The sequence below is a fragment of the Oryzias latipes genome, chromosome 20 (assembly GCF_002234675.1).
Source record: "Oryzias latipes chromosome 20, ASM223467v1".
Taxonomy (NCBI): Eukaryota; Metazoa; Chordata; class Actinopteri; order Beloniformes; family Adrianichthyidae; genus Oryzias; species Oryzias latipes.
In genome coordinates, this window is record NC_019878.2 from 4048376 (window position 1) to 4065955 (window position 17580).

At 50.4% G+C, this 17580-nt stretch overlaps 1 protein-coding gene across 3 annotated transcripts in view; it reads right to left on the bottom strand.

Annotated features, from left to right (window-relative positions):
• The window catches only part of rreb1 (ras responsive element binding protein 1), a 35375-nt gene that overhangs the window by 15753 nt on the left and 2042 nt on the right, over window positions 1-17580 (bottom strand). The window contains exon 2 of one of the 3 annotated variants that reach the window (XM_023950421.1): window positions 4382-4475. The exons of the other annotated variants lie outside the window; for them this stretch is intronic. The gene's annotated coding sequence lies outside the window, so the exon portion shown is untranslated. The remainder of the gene's footprint in view (window positions 1-4381; window positions 4476-17580) is intronic. 3 annotated transcript variants of the gene reach the window in all.

Consider the following 17580-nt stretch of genomic DNA (forward strand, 5'->3'; position numbering starts at 1 on the left):
GGACGGGTGCAGCTCTGATGGACGGCTGACAGCTGGATCCGAGTTCTGTTTCCACTGACCTCTGAGAGAGTCGCTGCTCTGACAGGACGGTTACAGCGCCGGGGCAGGTGCACACGCCAAAGAGGCGCACAGCACACACACACACACACACACACACACACACACACACACACAACACTCACTCTGATCTGATGTGATGCACAGGCAGCATTTTTACAGCCTGGAGAAACGAATGGCAGCAGATGGAGAGATGAAGAGGAGGAGGAGTTTCCAGAGGAACAGGAAGATGGAGTTAGCTGCATTCAGAGGAGCAGAACCAGCAGCTGCTCCTGGTTTTTCTGCTGTCTCAGAGGGAAAAGCAGAAGTTCTGAGAAAGACCTCTTCATCCTCTCCATCAGAGAAAAGGGCTCCATGATGACACTGCTGTGCGTTAGCGGGCAGGCCACCACCCCGAGCATCAGACCTCCACCAAGGTGCAGCATCCCCAGGTCCAGACTGATCACGTGGTTCTGATGGATCCTCCAGATCCTCCTGGACCCGAGGATGTCTCTGCTTTTGTAAGGGAGTCCGGCTTGTCTGAGGTTCCTCTGGTACCTCTGGTCATGCTACGCTCACACCGGCCTCGCAAACGTGCGTTCAAGTGACCACTTCCAATTAAAGTCAATATACCATGATCAGGGTGGATACTCCGTTCTGATTGGCTGCTGGGCGTGGATGCTAAAGTGATAATGCACGCCTAAAAAAGACGTTCCGGTCACATCGCTTAAATGTTCCTCTTAAAAACAAACTTTAGCTTCATCGTCTGGACAAAAAGAAGCGGTAAGAAGTGAACTTTCTCTCTGAACTGATGTCCTTTGCCGCTGCAGTCCAGATCAGCTGTTACCATGACAACGCGCTGCACTTTGCAATTTAAACGTAACAAGAACAAAGACTACAAATTGATTGTATATGTACTTTTTTTGTAAGTGACCGTGGTGTAGGCGGGGTCACGGCCGACCAGGTGAGCATTCTCACAAATTGATGGACTTCCTGAAAGCCGCCGTCCACCGTGAACGGACGCTTTGTCGGTCATACATGGAAACACGCACAGACACGCATTTCCGGGTTCCGCGTTCAAAACCCTCCTGTTCCCGCGTTGCTATATTTTGTGCCATCTTATGGGGTCCAGATGACCCCACACTCCCATTGACGTGTTCTCCCTACCATGACAAAGGTGGATAAAGGTGTTAAAGGTGATAAAGCGTGTTGTAGAACAAACGTTCAGCAGATAAACTGTCTTTACACCAAAGGCAGCATGAGACCTTCAGCGGTGGCCATGTGGTAGAGTGTCTGCCCAGACACCCGAAGGTCATCAATTCCAATCCAGGCCGAGACTCTAAAAACGGGACCGGGTGGTTGGATTTGGGGCTTAAACCATCAGAAGCTTCCTGAGAGCGGCAGAAATCAGGAAGAGAACACATGTGGGAGCGGACAACACACGGCCCCCACCTGTGTGCATGACTGTTTCTTCTGAGGAGGTCTTTTTGTGATGTAGATGGTTGTTGGTTTGAAACCCACCACACGAGCCTCTGAATGAGCTGCACCTGAACGCATCAGCTGTCATTTCTGCTGATGGAAAAGGATTCAAGCAGTCTGTGTCCTGCTGGGGGAGCACGCGTGTTTAAGGTGGGGGGGGTGTAAATGATGTGATGGAGGGGTGAGTGTGAAGGGGAGGAGGAAGTTTCCTCCTTTTCCTCCATTTAGCAGGTGAGCTTCCAGAGGGACAGAACGACACACCTGCTGCAGACTCCACCCCCCCATTTTTCTTACCCCCCTCCATTTCTACCCGTTAGTGGGGGGGGGGGGGGGGGCACATCTGAGTCGGTGTCGGCTGACACTCGGCCCTAAGAACGGATGCATGAGGAGTGGGGGGAGGACACGATCCGGTCACCATATGCTAGCTATTTATTACCCCCACCCCCACCTTCATGACCTTCCAAAGGCTTCACCTCCTTCCAACAACCACCAGGAAAAACTCCATCATTAATGTAAACTTTGGATCTAAAGATAAAATGAGCCGCCACTTGTCCACAGACGGAGCGGTGGGCGGAGCTTAACCCCAGAGCGACTCCTCTGCCCCACCAGGTGGCGTGGCCTTGAAAAAGTGTGAACACTTACATTAACAGCACCGTTTCCGAAAAACCCGAGATGATCTTTGGTCCTCTAGCCAAAACAACTGTTCTTTTTCCCCTTGGCAACCAGTTTCAGTAGCTCCACCCACATAACCATCATGCGTGTGTAACATCTCATTTTAAAAGTTGCCTTTTTTTTCACCCTCAAATGAAACGTGAGACGTTTTACAACACGTTCTAGTGTATGGTTTCCATGGCAACATGCTCATTTGAGTCCCAGACGGTTAACCCTTTAATGCTGCGTTCACACCCCCTCGGCACATTCGGCACCAAGCTTCCAGTGAGAAGGCCGTGGAAATGCGGGTTTCAGAGTTCAGCGTTCACGCATCACTATGCGGGTTTCACGCCCGTCTCCAGAATCCACGTAAAAAACGAGCAGCTGTTGAAACTTTGAGGACTCGGGGACGGTTTTGGCAGTGATGTGTAGACAGGAAGGAGGGAATGATTGTGGTTTGTGTGAGAAAACGCCTGATTCAGCAGATTTGGTGAATGGCTTTGACATTCGGCACCAAGCTTCCTCCGTTTGTGAGTACACGCGCTGGTACTGGTCTGGATGAAGAACCCGCGTTGAGCGCTATTGAAGGCGCCAACACGCCCACTGACACGCCCGCTGTGTACGCAGCACCAGAGCTTTAGCTCCAGTGTGGACGTGGTTTCCACTCTTCAGCAGGAATCCGCTCATCCTGTCACAGAGAAGAGCGTCTAAAGCAGAGCCGACTGATGACATGAATGGACGTGGAAGCTTCATGGAAGAGCTTCTGTCTTTCAGGTTGACGCCATCGTTCAGCAGCTGGTTGTTCTGAACTCAGCCGTGGTTTCAGATGAATGAATGAGCATGATCCATGGAAGAAGAACCGCCGTCCGGATCTTCTGACAGGTGGAGCTCAAACCTTCACCCTCTAGCTCTCGTGTTCTGTGGCGTCTGTTCTCTTAGATTATTCCAAACAGTTTTAACCCTAAAATACACTAAAACGCTCCAAAAAACAGACCAAAGTGCGCCTGTTCTCTAACAGGAAGTCAGGAGGTGCTGCCTCCCCATGTGGAGGAGAGACTGACTCCCCCTCCTCTGCCTCCCAAACCTCCCCCCTCCTGCCTGAACTTGTTCACACAAACGGCGGGCGGCTTCAGTTTCTGCGCCTCGCACCTTTCCAGCGCCTCTCCTTCAGTGACGGTGACCCCGCCCTCCTCTTACATCATCCGGTCTTTCAGGCTCATCCCTGCCCCCCCGACTCAGTTACACATTCACCGTTGTGCGTCTGTGTTTGCTGTGCAGCAGAGAGCAGCTCAGACCCGCTGTGATAACGTCTTCAGATAGCATCAACAGGGGGGGTGGGGCCAAAGTTCACCAGCTTGCTCTCGACCAATCAGGAGCGATGCTGTGGGCCTCCTCATCCTCTTCACTCCAAAAGACGGATGGTAGGAGAAGTTTGAGTTTTTGGGGTTAGAGGCATTAACTGACGTGGCGATGACAAACATCTACGCAACAGCCCCCACATAACCCCCCCACCCCCAAAGTGACCCCACGTCTGGACGCCAAGCAGCCGTAAAACATGAAACAGGAACAAGCGCCTCTGCTTAGACTGGAGATAGGTGTTAAGGTGAACTCCTCTGCATGCAGGTCAGTCTGAAAGGGCTCCATCTGCAGCCAGCCCCCGGTGGCCTTTAGAGGAACTGCAACATTTCCTGGTTTACGCCAAACTGTCCTAACCTCAGTCTTCCTCACATGTGCTTTGAGCGCCTCCCTTAGGAGACACACAGGCCTGATCCCTCCAGGACCAAAACACCTGAAAGCTCGGCTATTTACCCACAATCCCTCCATTTTACTAACATGTCTGCCCCCAGTGGACAACTGAGACAAAGCTGTGTAAAGTCCCACTCTGAAGCGGTTCTTTAAATTTGTCCCTCAAACGTCCACGGCGTCCCGTTTGTTGGGCTCCTCCATGAAATCACACTTTCCTGAAATGCGTGGAGACATTTGGACGGCAGAGAGCGTGGAACCGCTGCAGCACAGGACCCAGAGGAGGAAATCAAACCTGTGACGCAAACCTGACAGTAAAGTGTTGCAAAAGAAAACTGAGCCTGAAGCTCCAAAGCCAGGAAGTAGACAGAGCCCTGACCCCCCCAGAGGAGAGGTGACAGGCAGGTGAGGAGGTGGGAGGAAAAAGGAGGAAGAGGAGAGGATGAAGGAGGGATGAAAGGAGCATATTTACCGTTCTTTTCGTTTAGCAATGCTCACTCGCTCAAGTTTCTCGGGGGCGGGGCAGGAGGGGCGGGGTTTGCTGTGTAAATATCTGCAACTTCACACTGTGGAGGGGGCAGAACACAACATACAGTCAGTGAAACGCAAACACACAACGTTAAAATACAGATGTTGACAAGTCTAAAACCACACAAACAATAAACACACAAAAAACAAATGCAAAGTAAACAAAAACGAAAAATAAACAAAAATGATAATATTTTTACAAAAAAATAATAGTCTTATTGCTAAGAATAATAATAATAATAATTGATACTTTATCACACAATGGGGAAATTCTTCTCCACGTTTTGACCCATCACCTGGGGGGAGCGGCGAGCTGCAGACGAGCTGTGCTCGGGGGGGCCACAGCTGGCTGGGGAGAGCGGGATCGAACCGCCAACCCTTCGGTTGTTGGACGACCTCGTCTACCGCCTGCCGCCCAAAAAAATGGATCTCACAACTAAAACAACTAACACAACTCTCCGTGTTCACACCACTTCTGAGTCACACTTTTACTAAATGACAGTGTTGTGTTGCTCGTGTAAAATCACCGTTTAACACAACACAAACTCAAGGCGCCACGTGGGATCGGAGCGCCCTGGTGCATCATGGGTAAGACAGATACCTGCTATCTGCAGCATGTGGGGCAAAGTGGCTCCACAAGGACAGACTGTGCGTCTGTGCGAGGCACTCGGAATCAACGCGGCTACACAGCAGGAGTCAAAACAAACGAGGAGGAGGAGGAGGAGCAGCTCCAGGAGGAGAGGAAGATGGGCAGATAAAGGGATGCAACAGGCTGCAAGCTCAGGGATGTATTTGTGGATGGAGGGATGATGGTGAAGAGAGGGGGAAGGAGACAGAAAGATTAAGAGCTTAGACGGCTGGACAGACTAATCAGGAGGCAACTGAGGATGGAGGAGAGAACGTCTCCATCCTCCCCCTGCAGGACGTCCCAGCATCCCTGCAGGCGGAAGACGGCGCCTTTCTATGACTGACAGCAAGGCGCCACACAGGTGGTTCTTAGTGTGAAGACACGCCCCTCCCCCACTAGACCTTTACACTGGAAACCCTTTCAGAAATGAAGCAGTGGAAGACGACAACGGAAAATGACGAGAAACTACAACTGCTGCACAAGTTCAAATCCACTCAATCTTTATTGATTCTTACATTCAGAAATAATGGAAACCTACATTAACAGAGGGAGGAGTTGCTGAGGAATGACAAATATGGCGTATATGTAGAAACATAAAACTAAAAATGGTTGTAAAGGATGTCAACATGAATTGTTTGGCTTTAAGAATGAGAGAATATCTACTTCATGCCATCATTTTGACTTGGAAGTGAGGGCTTCTACCATTGAACCTGTTGCTGGTTAACTAGTTAACTGGTGTTTCTGGGCCCGGTGCAGCAGCGGCCGCGGCGAGGAAACGGGATCCGGCTGGCGTGCGTGTTACAGAGTAACCTCTGAAACGGTGGCGTGATCAGAGGATGAAACGGCAGCGGTTCTGCTTGGCGTGGAGCGGGCTGTAACATACTCGGAGGGTAAAAATAACCCGCCAGCAGGAGGAGGAATGTGTGCGCTCAAGAATGCCGCTCGTCTTCTGCTTGACAGGCATGGACAAGTGGAGAGGAGGAGGAGAAGCACCTGAGCGGGAGCTGCTCCGCTCTGATGCAGGAACAGCCACTCTGTGCTTTTGGAGGTTCTTCTTTGAGAACTTGTCATTTCTGCGGCAGCGCCGGTTCAAATGCTTCTGGAAGCATCTCAAACCTTCCTGCTGGCGCCGCGCAGAGGATCGAGGCCTCTCACAGGAAACGGCCGTTTCACAATCCACACTGACCGCATGGATGGAGCTGGTCGAGCGAGCTTGAGAACAGTGGGCCAACGCAGAAAGAGGGAGAAAAGGGAAGTGAGAGAAGAGGAGACAGAAGAAAGAAGCAGAATCCCGTCAGACCGGACGGGCCGCTCTCCCGAACACGCCCCGTCAGACGAGCGCCGCTCTGATTGACTGCCGGCCGGCCACCCCTCAGGAAGCCGGGCTGTGATTGGCCGGCGGCCTGGCGCGCTGCCACTGGGAGCACGTCGGCGCCTCCTGCCTCTGTTGCTCCACAGCATCCTTATCAAAACCCGCAGATTAGTCAGAGCTTGCAGTTACAGGTTAACTCTTCATCCCCATCAGGCCCAAGGAGGCGGCCCTGCCCGCCATTGCAGAAGGCATGACTCAGCAGTTCTGTTTCCTGAGCCCAATTCCTCATCTCATCACGAGAAACAAGACGTTTGCAAAATGCAAAACCACATCAGCTGACGGAGCAGCAGAAGATCCGCAGGAGCTCTTCACAGCGACATGACGTTCACCCGCTCACTCTCTGTTCCTCCTGCTGCAGATAATGTTGACCGTTCCTGTCAGGAGAGGACAGCAGCCACAGAAACCTCCTCAACCGCCACCTCCTGCAGCAGAGCCAGCCGTCACTCTGACCTCAGAGAGCCGAGTGAGGAGCTGCAGCTGTCCTGTGCAGGTGTGGGGGCACCGTGACCTCTGCTCCCTCCGTGAGGCGTCCATTCATTCACGCCACGCCAACAGATGCTAACCCCGCCGAGACACTGAGTGTGAGACCGAGAGCCTCCGGACGGCAGTGCACCATCCTACAGTGACCCCGCCCGTCTCTACGTCCCACTGCTGCTCACCTGCCGGACCCGCCCCTGTGAGGAGCCAGACAGGTGTAGGACCAGCATGCACCAGGGAAGGCGGGAGGGAACATGTGCCCTTCCATCCAGAAAAATGAAGAAACGTCAAAGAGGGCACATTTACCCACGATGCACCTGTGCCAGACACTCTGTCTGTGCTTAATCATTGCTCACTGTTATCTTTGTTTATGGAGCGTTTGACTTTATTGTCTCTTTGTAGTTATTGTGCAACTGATCAGAAACTGATTGACTCCGCCCCCATGGACAGTTCTAACAACACAGATGACGTTTAGGAAAACACCCTGAAAAAAGAATGAGGAGAACTACAGCTTCAGTCTGTCCACAGACCAGGGACAATAAAGTTTATTACAAAAATGAACCTATGATCAAAACCTCTCAGTCCCACTGCAGTCATCATGTTGGAAACGTGTCCCCGGTGCTCTTTTCATGACCGTTACGTCATTTTTAGACAAAATCAAAACACTTTCAAATATTTTTCCAGGAGTTTCTGCAGAGCAGCAGGAGTTCTACAGAGGAGTTTTGGGGGGGGACCGTTGGCTCGCTGGGCCGCCAGTACAGGACGCCTATCCCAAAAGACGGCTACAGTAAATGTATATTAGCTCAAGTGTTCAACAATCAACAGAGCCGTTTATGTGCTTGACCAATCAGACAGATGTGAAATAGCTGCCTGTTATGTAGACGTTGGTGATGTAGAGTTTAAAGTTATGTAGCGACTTGGAAATGACGTATTATTGTCTTTGTTTTGCCATACGTTCACGTGTTGCACGTCATATCGTCATTGCAGTTTTTATCGCAGGTGTTTCTCATATCATACAGCCTTAATGCTCACTACTTTTTTTAATATCAGTGATGACATCACTCATTTGCTAAAGTAAAACCCTAATTTAAAACCAACACTTTACAAAGACTATTTATGGATCTACAGTGTTGTGAAGATGAAAACTCAAGTTCTTTAAAAAAAATGCATTTAAATATATTTTCTCAAATGACAAATTGTTCAAACGCAAAGCATTGTGGTCTATATTTGCCATATTTTGCAGAGACTTCTGGGTCATTTCTAGGATTTTGGAATATGGAGCAGAGAGTGAATTCTGACAGTCCTAGCTGAACAATGTATGGTTACCGTGGCAACCGTGTGGGTAAAGCAGCCACTTAGGTAGTTTGAATTGACTGATTTTAGATGAAAAACCCAGAAGTGACATTGCTGCCACAAAAACATCCCATTATGACGGCACCATAAGAAGTCAGAAGGGCACTTCCTGTTTAAATCTGATGGGGGGGGGCAGCAGAAATGGTTCAACACTTTAACTCTAAACAGTTCTTTCTTCTTAATAATCCCAAACCTCCATCTCTTTGTTTCACCCACAGCTGTTGCTGGACCTTCATCCAAACACACCCAGCCTCTCTGAGGAACATCTTCCTCGTCTGGTCTGCTTCCTCTTTCACACTTCAGACGTCTAACATCGTCTCACACTCAACCATCTTCAGCACGTTTTCACTCTCGTCTCCTTCATCTGCAGTTCATAAAGCGCTCAAAGCTCGTCCTCATCACTCCATCCCTACCAGGAGTCCCACGCTCCTCCTCCTCCTCCAGCAGTTGTCTCTCGGCTCAACAAGCGACACATTCATGGTCTGCCTGCGCACACAGCAGCTGGCACGCACACACGCCGCCTGTTAACACAACTGGAGTGTGTTCCTCAGCGAGAGGGCCGAGACACTGGAGTCCACGTGTTCGCGGGCAGACAGGAATGGGAGTGTTGGAGGAGGAGGAGGAGAAGAAGAAGAAGAAGGGAGAGGGAAACCCCACACAGCCTCCGGCAGGCAGGCGCACACACGGCTGGACACGTCCTCCACACAGCAGTGAGGCGGTGTGTGGAGGAGTGCGTTTGCTTTCTGCCAGGTCTTCACAAGAAAACTCACAGCAGCTTGATCTGCGTTTGGTTTTGGCAGTGAGGGAACGGCAGAACCCCGTCTTCCTCCTCCTCGTCCTCTCTGAGGATGAGGAGGAAAACCCCTCGCAGAACGAGTTGGAGCACGTGGAGGGAGGGTGGGGCCTGAGCGCGCTCAGACACTGAACTACAGCTGGAGAGTGGAGGTGAACCACTGAAACTTCCCACGCCACCAAAGTTTTAGCTTTGCATTAACAATGTCTGCCTCATCATCATCATCATCATTACATCATCATCATCATCATCATCATGTCTCTCTGCATCTTCACAGCCGATCCTGATTCCAGATCCCAACTCAAAACTTTAGTATTTTTTTCCCAGGTTTCTTCTTGGTCTCCATCATTTTATTTTTTAACTTTTCCCATCAAAGGCTGTGCCTACATTACCCATCATGCCCTGCAGTGCCTCACGGGAATCAGGTTTCATGTGGAAACAAGCTAAAACATGAAGTGAGACGGCATCCACCCCCCCTCCCCCTCTCCTCCCCCATAGGCTGCTTTGTGAAAACAGCCTTCACGTGCACACGTACGTGCACAGATGCAACAGTGATGCAGTTCAGCTGATGCTTGTTCCACTTTCAGTCTTTTGCATGAAACGAGACGGGAAAGAGCAAGAATGAAGAAGTGTGCGCATGCATGTGAGCGTGCACGTGCAGGGTGTGGTGGTGAAGAGGACCAAGTTTCATATGAATGAATAGACTAAGCTGGTGTGTGCGTCTGCCTTTGGGGCAACACACACAAACACACACACGTGCACGAGTGTGTGCGCCTCAGAGCCCTCCATTCCCGTGAGGCTTTTTTTTCTTCTATTTTTCCTTTTCTGGTTAAAGCTGAATGGACTGACGGGTGCGCCCGCTAATCCTAACCCCTCTATCCACACCTGAGACCACACCCACTGCACACACACACACATCTGCAGGGCCTCACACACACACTCCCATTCACTTTCCCCTCTTCTTCAAACAGAAACGCCCTCCCAGCATCAACTTATGGGTTTAGGGAAATGCGCAGAAGCACCAGGAAACTGGACCTTCATCCAGAAGACAATACCCTGATGAGGAGGAGGAGGAGGAGGAAGAGTATCAGCAGTGTTTGAAGACGTTGAAAGCACGGCAGAATGAATGAACCAGTCCATGCACGCGCTCGTGTCACATGCACATCCCTGTTTGAAATCCGTGTACACGTCTGCATCCCCCACACGTGTGTTTGTGGTGTTCAGTAAATATCAGTTTGAGGCAGCTCTGACAACAGGAAGCAGTCCCTTCACAATAAAAGCCTGAACAGGATGATGATGTCACAAGAGTTTCCCGCCAGTGGCGTACGTGCATGTGTGCGCACACACAAACACACACACAAAGAGCCAGCAGACGACCTAAAATCCTTCACTTGTCCAAGAAAGTCAGGGGGCATGTCTGAGCTGCGGTCTCCACGGCAACCAGGTGTGTCCTGTGTTTGCAGAACAAACAGTGGTACCTGCTGGGAGCAGGGAAGGGCCGGCGTGCATGAGCGCGCATGTGTGCGTGCACGTGCTCTCCTTCCAGTGTTAATCTGCGTTGTGTACGTGTGCGCGTGTCAGGTTACAGCTAACAGTCAGATTAATGAGGATTATGCTTCATTCACATGCTAACAACAGCACAAGGCCACAACACAAAAGCACAACTGACAACTGCAAACCACACAACAGCACAGAGACCAACAAACAGAGGGAGGACGGAGAAAAGAAAACAGAAGAGATGAACGAGGGGAAAAACAGTGAAGAAGAAAGAGGGAAGGAGGCACCAAGACAGAGGAAGAGGAGGGGAAACGAGCAAATCATGAGGAGGAAGTGAGGGAAGAAAAAAAAGGATGGATTTATTTTTCTTCATTATCAAGCTGAACCCTGACACACGTGCACACTCACATGCACGCGCTCAGGGGTCTGAGGTGAGCAGTGAAGTGATTGTGGTTCAAACTCAACCTTTATTGATTTAGCCGCTTGTTATTTGCATGCTCGCTCGCCCTCCTCCCTCTCCAGCTGACAAAACTGTGTAGTCAGCAAGAACTGCAGCGGGACATGGGGGGGGGGGGGTGCAGAGAGCAGCCCGCAAACAGAGAAAGAAAGAGAGAGAGAGTTAACCCCCTCCTGTCCTGAAGCTTCATCCTGACTGCTGAGGAAGAGGAGGCCGCTCTTCCTCTGGCTTCTGTTCATGCAGAAGACCTGGGGGGGGGGCATGTTCCTCGAACTGCATGCCTCTGCAGATGATGGAGGGGTGGGGGAGGAGGAGGAGGAGGAGCATATTTGCAGGACAAACCTGTTGTGTGGGATGCCAGCAGTTTTGAGTGAGTGTGTTTTCGTGTGTGTGTGTGTGTGTGTGTGTGTGTGTGTGTGTGTGTGTGTGTGTGTGTGTGTGGGTGTGGTGAGACAGTCCTGATAAGCAGCTTGTGGAGCTAACTACCACTGCGGAGTGTGTGACAGCACACACACAAACTCAGCACGGCTGCAAATAAAGCCGTATTTACTGCAAGTCTAAAGTCCAAGTGCCTCGACTGTGAAGGAATGTCACAATGGATGAAGAGAGGAGGAGGAGGAGGAGGAGGAGGAGGAGGAGGAGGAGGTGGTGGAGGAGGAGGAGGAGGATGCTCACTGCAGCTTCTGGTGGTTTTTATGATTCATAAGTTAAAGACTGGCCTCCTGCTGCCATTAAATGAGCCGTTGCTGATTCCTGACACTTCCTGTCTAAGACGCTGGTGTTTGAGGAAACCTTCCCAGAACCTGCAGAGGATGATGATGATGATGAAGAGTTCTGCTGCCCTCCGAATGAACAGGTCACCCAGCAGAGACTGAGTGTTTTCAGAGAGTGATGGAAGTCAAGCAGATAAAGATGAAGAGCCATCTGTTTCCTCAGGATGGTTTCTCAGACTCCTCCGGTCCGTTTCTTCAGCAGGAGAAGATTCTAACGGTTTGGACCGAGTCACAAATGCCTTCATCAGGAGAATGAGGAAGAGGAGGCAGGGAAGAAAAGGGAGGAGGAGGAGGGTTAACAGGAAGTGAAGCAGCCTCTCATCAGGAGAGTAGAGGAGATGGAGGAAGTGTGGAAACAATAGATCCTCTCAGTGCGGGTCTGTGAGCGTTGTTGTCAAGTCTTTGTATCACACAGAGAAGTTGTGTAACAGTTAGAGATGCTTTCCTTTAACCCAGCTGCTCAGGAAAACTTCAAAACTTTAGAAAAACACGGAAAACGCTGAAAAAAGGAAGAGAAACTCCCAAGCAAGAGCTCAGACATGACCGCAGCCGCAGGCATGAGCGCAGGCTGCGCAGTCACAAGTATGCGCCCAGACATGAGTGCAGCCGCAAGCATGAGCGCAGGCGTGAGCACGCGTGCAGTTATTAGGCCCAAACCGAGCCGGACAGAAGCAGTCGCACAATCCTAAGCACGGGTCAGATCTGTCTGCAGGAGCGCAGGAGTGAGCTCAGATATGAGCATATGCGCAGGCACGAGTGCAGACACAAGAACGTCTGCAGTGCCACACGCGCGCACACTCTTCATGCACGGAGCGCGAGAGTGCAGCCTGAGTGCAATGGGTGAACTTTCTGTGGTTTCCTCTGCAGCTGTCTGAACCTCTGCAAACTCGCTTCTTTAAGGAATCCCAGCATCTTCCTCACACATGAAAAGCTGCTCCTCATCATCAGAGGAAGAGTGCCGTCTGCCATCAGGAGCAGCATCATCCTCGCTGGAAAGCAGCTGCTCTCCACTGACTGACATTTCTCCAACGTTCAACAGGATCTCTGTTACCACTAATGCTCTTCCTCCTTTAAATTACCCAGAATTCCTCAGTGTTCTAGCATTTGTCTGCTTCAGTCCACCTTCAGCAGAATTTCCTGCTGCAGTCTGTGTTGCTCGAATGTTAAAGAGGCCAGACGGTGAGCTGCAGGAAAATCCACTGATGCACGCTTTCCTGGAGCCTCTTCCAGCTCCGGCTGACTCATCCGCATCCCACTTTTCCAAACCGGGAGCATTTCCTAGAGTCTGCACCGAGCCCTGCATGAATGACCCAGCAACAGCAAATGCAGGCTGGAAGGCTTCTTCTTCCTTCAACTCCAACACAGAAACCAGTCTTTCTACTTGGATCTTTGACAGTCTGACTTCTGCGGGACGGTTTGTTTTATTTCAGTGTCACACAGTGACCACAGGTGGCGCTCTTTACGTGGATATACTTTGACTTGTATTTGCTTTTATGACTCGTTCTGGAACATTAGCTGGTGTTTGATCTGCATGATGACATCATTCAAGGGGTGGAGTCACATTGTTTTGGTTATATGGATACTGGCCGTTTCAAAATGTGCCGCGCAAAGACGTTGTTGGTAAAGATCGAATACTAACGGTGTGTTCACTGACATCTGGTTAACGTCGGTGATGTCACCAGCACACACTCGACGTACCGTAACGCTCCGACTAACTTGGAGGAGTGGATTCTGACAAACATGGCGTTTGATACCAGCGACACGTTAACTCATGGTGTTGCTGAACAGTAAAAGAAAGCCGCATTTTTATTCCGTTAATGGTTGAAGAGGGAAAGAGGGGCTCAGAGCGAAGCAACAAGTTCTCATTCTTAAAGCTTTAGGATGATGATCATTGCAGGTGTGATACAGGCTGGGGTTGGTTCCAATCCGAAACCCGGATGAAACTTTAAAGAGCAAACACTCAGAGGAGTGAGAGTGTGGCCTGTCGCCTAAATTTAAACTCCAAAGGGAGCAAAGACCCGAGTGGGAGTCTGTGAGTGAGTGTGAGCTGACAGCAATCCCACAGAAACACACACTTCTCTGGGAGGGGACCCACCAAATGACACACTGCACTGTGTGTGTGTGTGTGTGTGTGTGTGTGCGTGTCTCCTCATCTCAGATGACACTCATCTCGTGTTCAGTTCAGTTTCTCAGAATCATCAGGTTCAAGCGGCGGATCAAAGATGCAGCCACGATCAGATCCGATCAATAGTACGGCTCCCAATCCATTCCACCATCAGGACTCAATAATCTGATGACTTTACACCAATTTAAGTAAACACGTGTCACTTCCTGCTTCCCCACCACAGGGGGCGCTGTGCCCGCTCAGCCTACAACAACTACAGCTGAAGACCCACAAAAATAAGCTAAAGAGAAAACGACACAAACATCACCGGCATCCGCCGTCCGTTTGTTTTGGGGCTCTAGCCTGCAGAAGATTGTTTCATTGTGTGATTGGTCCGCCTCTGGATGACATCACAACCGCTGGTCTGAGTTAAACAGGCTGCTATAAAGTCACTCAAAATTGTGTGATTTTTGTGTTTTTAACATGTTCTTGTAGAATTTCTCTGATGATGGAAGAGATGTAGAAGAAAAGGAAGCTTGTAATCGCATTTCCGAGGATTTGGTTATTCAAATCGTTGTGAAGCAGGAGCTGTTTGAAAAGCCTGTAGTTGTGACGTAGAAACTACAACAGCGGGCCACAAGCTCTGCTCTGCTCCATTCTGATCATCCACTGTCAGACAAACAGATCCATGAACGTCTTTGTTTTCCTCGTCTGAGCTGGAATCTGGATCAGAACTGGACGGCCGGATCGCTCCAATTCTGTCGTTTTTGTGGCACGGGTCATGTTATGTCAGGGTTGTGGGGGCTGTAAGCTAGCGGGAGAAAGTGTAAACAGAGAGTTCTCAGTTATGGGTGACGGGAAGTGGGTAGTTATGTGCCAATGGTCCCTCCCACAACTCAGAGGCGACTTTCTGATAAACTCCTGCCGCTCTGCAGAAACTAGGTCCAAAAAAAGTTTTTGGCTAAAACAGCATCATCTTCATTTAAAGACCACTGGGGGGGCTCTGAAAACGGATCCAAAGACGGTCGCAGTGGGACTCTGAAGTCCGGACACAGAAAACGGAGCCCAGAACGGTTCACTTCAGTGTGAACGCAAACGCACTTCCACAAGAGTCTGGAGGAGAACTGAGAAATGTTGAAATCATTCAACAGAATTCTCCTTCACGGCTGCTTCTGGAGTCCGGTTGGGGGTGTCGGGGCGGCCTCATCTAAAATAGGCAGGTCTATAAATATCAAAGAGGGAGGGGGGCAGGAGCAGCCAGAGCCAGGGCTGCAGAACATCCTCCTCTCTGCTGGACTTCTGCAGCATCTTCAAGCGGACGGGTCATGTGACCGTGGACTACAGGAATCCAGGGAAGGGGGGGGGGGTGCACGTGCACGTGCTAATGCGAGGTTAATGTGGAGACAACAGGCGTCCCTGGAGGAGCAGAGCTTTTCATTAACTGCTCCACTTCAGCCTCTGTGGACTGCAGCGTCCCTCTGAGACTCCCCATTAACACACAAACACACACACACACACAAACACACGGGTCACATGACCGGCCTGCAATTATCACATGATAGCTGCACTCACAGATCCAACTCTGTTACTGATGATCCACAAACACTATTTCACCTTTTTCTCCCCTTCAAGAGTCTGCAGAGAACTCCCAGACGAAGAGCAGATCAGACGTTAAACTAAAGATTCTCTTCCATTCCTGTTCATTCAGTCACTTTATTTTAACATATTATTGCACAACGGTGGACAAAATAACGCCTAAAGATCATTTTAGTATCCAGGAAAAGTTTAGAAAATGTGTTAATTTCTGAATAACTACTTTTTAAGTTAGAAGAAGGAAAGAATGAGTGTCTGCATGATTTCTAACTAAAACCGTGTTTCCATTTGCTGCTTTCTGACTGAACGGAGGATTCATGGATCTGTTTGAGCTTCGATCCATGGAGGAAGACCATGCGGTCCACGGCGAGGATGAAGCTTTAAACCTCCACCATGTGGATGAAGCTCCTCCGAGACGCAGAGGAGATAAGGTGGAGTCACAGTCGGTTGGTCTCACTCCTCCTCCACCTGTATGGAGTGAGAGCAAGCATCCCTGCCTTCATGCTGCATCATGTCTTTACACGACTGACTGCAGGCTGTGTGTGTGCGTGTGTGTGTTGTTCTCACAATGAGGAACAGCATCATACAGCACGGCCTTTGTGTGTCTGTGTGTGCAGGCGCGACATCATGGTGCACATCAGCAGCAGACAGCGCTCAGAGGCGGGTGGCGGCGCTCGCTGAGCGCGCTCGGCTTCACGTATTTCTGCGCTCTGTGTTTGTGAGTCAGGCTGAACGCTCCGCACCGCCGCCACCGTGACTTCACTTCCTGTCAGCTATCAAGCATGAATGTCAGAGGACCGTCAGACCTCGCAGCGGCGATCCGGTTTTTTGAGTAATCCGATTACACAACATCTGCAGAGGAATCCACCCAGATTCTTCCCATCAAGCATTAGTCACTTTCTCGCCTCCATCCATACACCTGAAGCAAACAAGCATCTTCAGTTTTGCTGAGCTAAACCAGATGTGTGGAGACCTGCATGTATGGGTGTGTGTGTGTGTGTGTGTGTGTGTGTCCAACAGCTCATCTGCTTTGAAAAATGATCAGCAGATCTTGAAGTGATGAGTCTGTTTCAGCATCCAGCAGGAATCCACATCAGCTTTGATGTTTTGATTGCACCACAACCTTCCTCCTTCACCCCCACCAGGCACATCTGAGACCCCACCTCCTGCTCCACAGAACCAGGAGTCAACACCACCCCCCACCCCCCACCCACCCTCAGCAAGACGAGCTGGTCCGTGAGAGAAAGAGGGGAGAGATCAGCGCCTGTCGCCGAGGGCCCAGCTCGGCCTCAGTGTTGAATTTCGTAATGGAATGCTAACTGCTCATCCGGATCTCTCCTCCTCCTCCTCCTCCTCCTCTCAGAAGGGAGAGGAGCAGAGGAGGAGAGGAGGACCAAGCTCAGCGAGTGAAATGGAGGCTGCCATGGCAGCAGAGCCTCCCTTTCTGCTGGAAACAGCCACAAACGGGTTTCTCCTGTCAGCTAACTCTTGGGGGAACTTTCCAGAGTGGACGTGAAGAAGCATCAACACAAAAACCTTTGAGTGATTAGCCCCTCACATGTGGTTCTGCTTTGACCACGCGGCAGTTAACGCATCAGCGAACCTCTGGGAATGACATTGATGCTATATTCTCGCCCCTGTCTGCGTCAGCACGCACATGTGGGCGTTTTGGGCCCCAAACTCTCGCATACACGCGTCGCTACGCACGTTTCTAAGTCCGTTAAACTAGTTCACTGACACCGAGTCTTTGATTTATCAGAATCTATCGGAAAAAGCCAGCAGAGGGATTCGCCAGATTGACACCACTTCAAGCCTCTTCCACTGTAAAACATCCACTAGCATCAAGCGTGACCACGGATGCTAAAACCCCGCGTTCAGCACGTTCTGGAAGGCGCATCAAGAACCCGGTGTGAGCAGCACCAGACCTCCAGATGACAAATGATTAACTCAACACCACAAATTCACTGCTAAAGTACGGCCTGTGCTCCATCATCGGCAAAGAAACACAACAATACAAACGTTAGATCGGCGTGACGCATCAACACCACAGATAAAAACACACAACTAAACCCCACAGAGGAGGCTCTAAAGTCCAA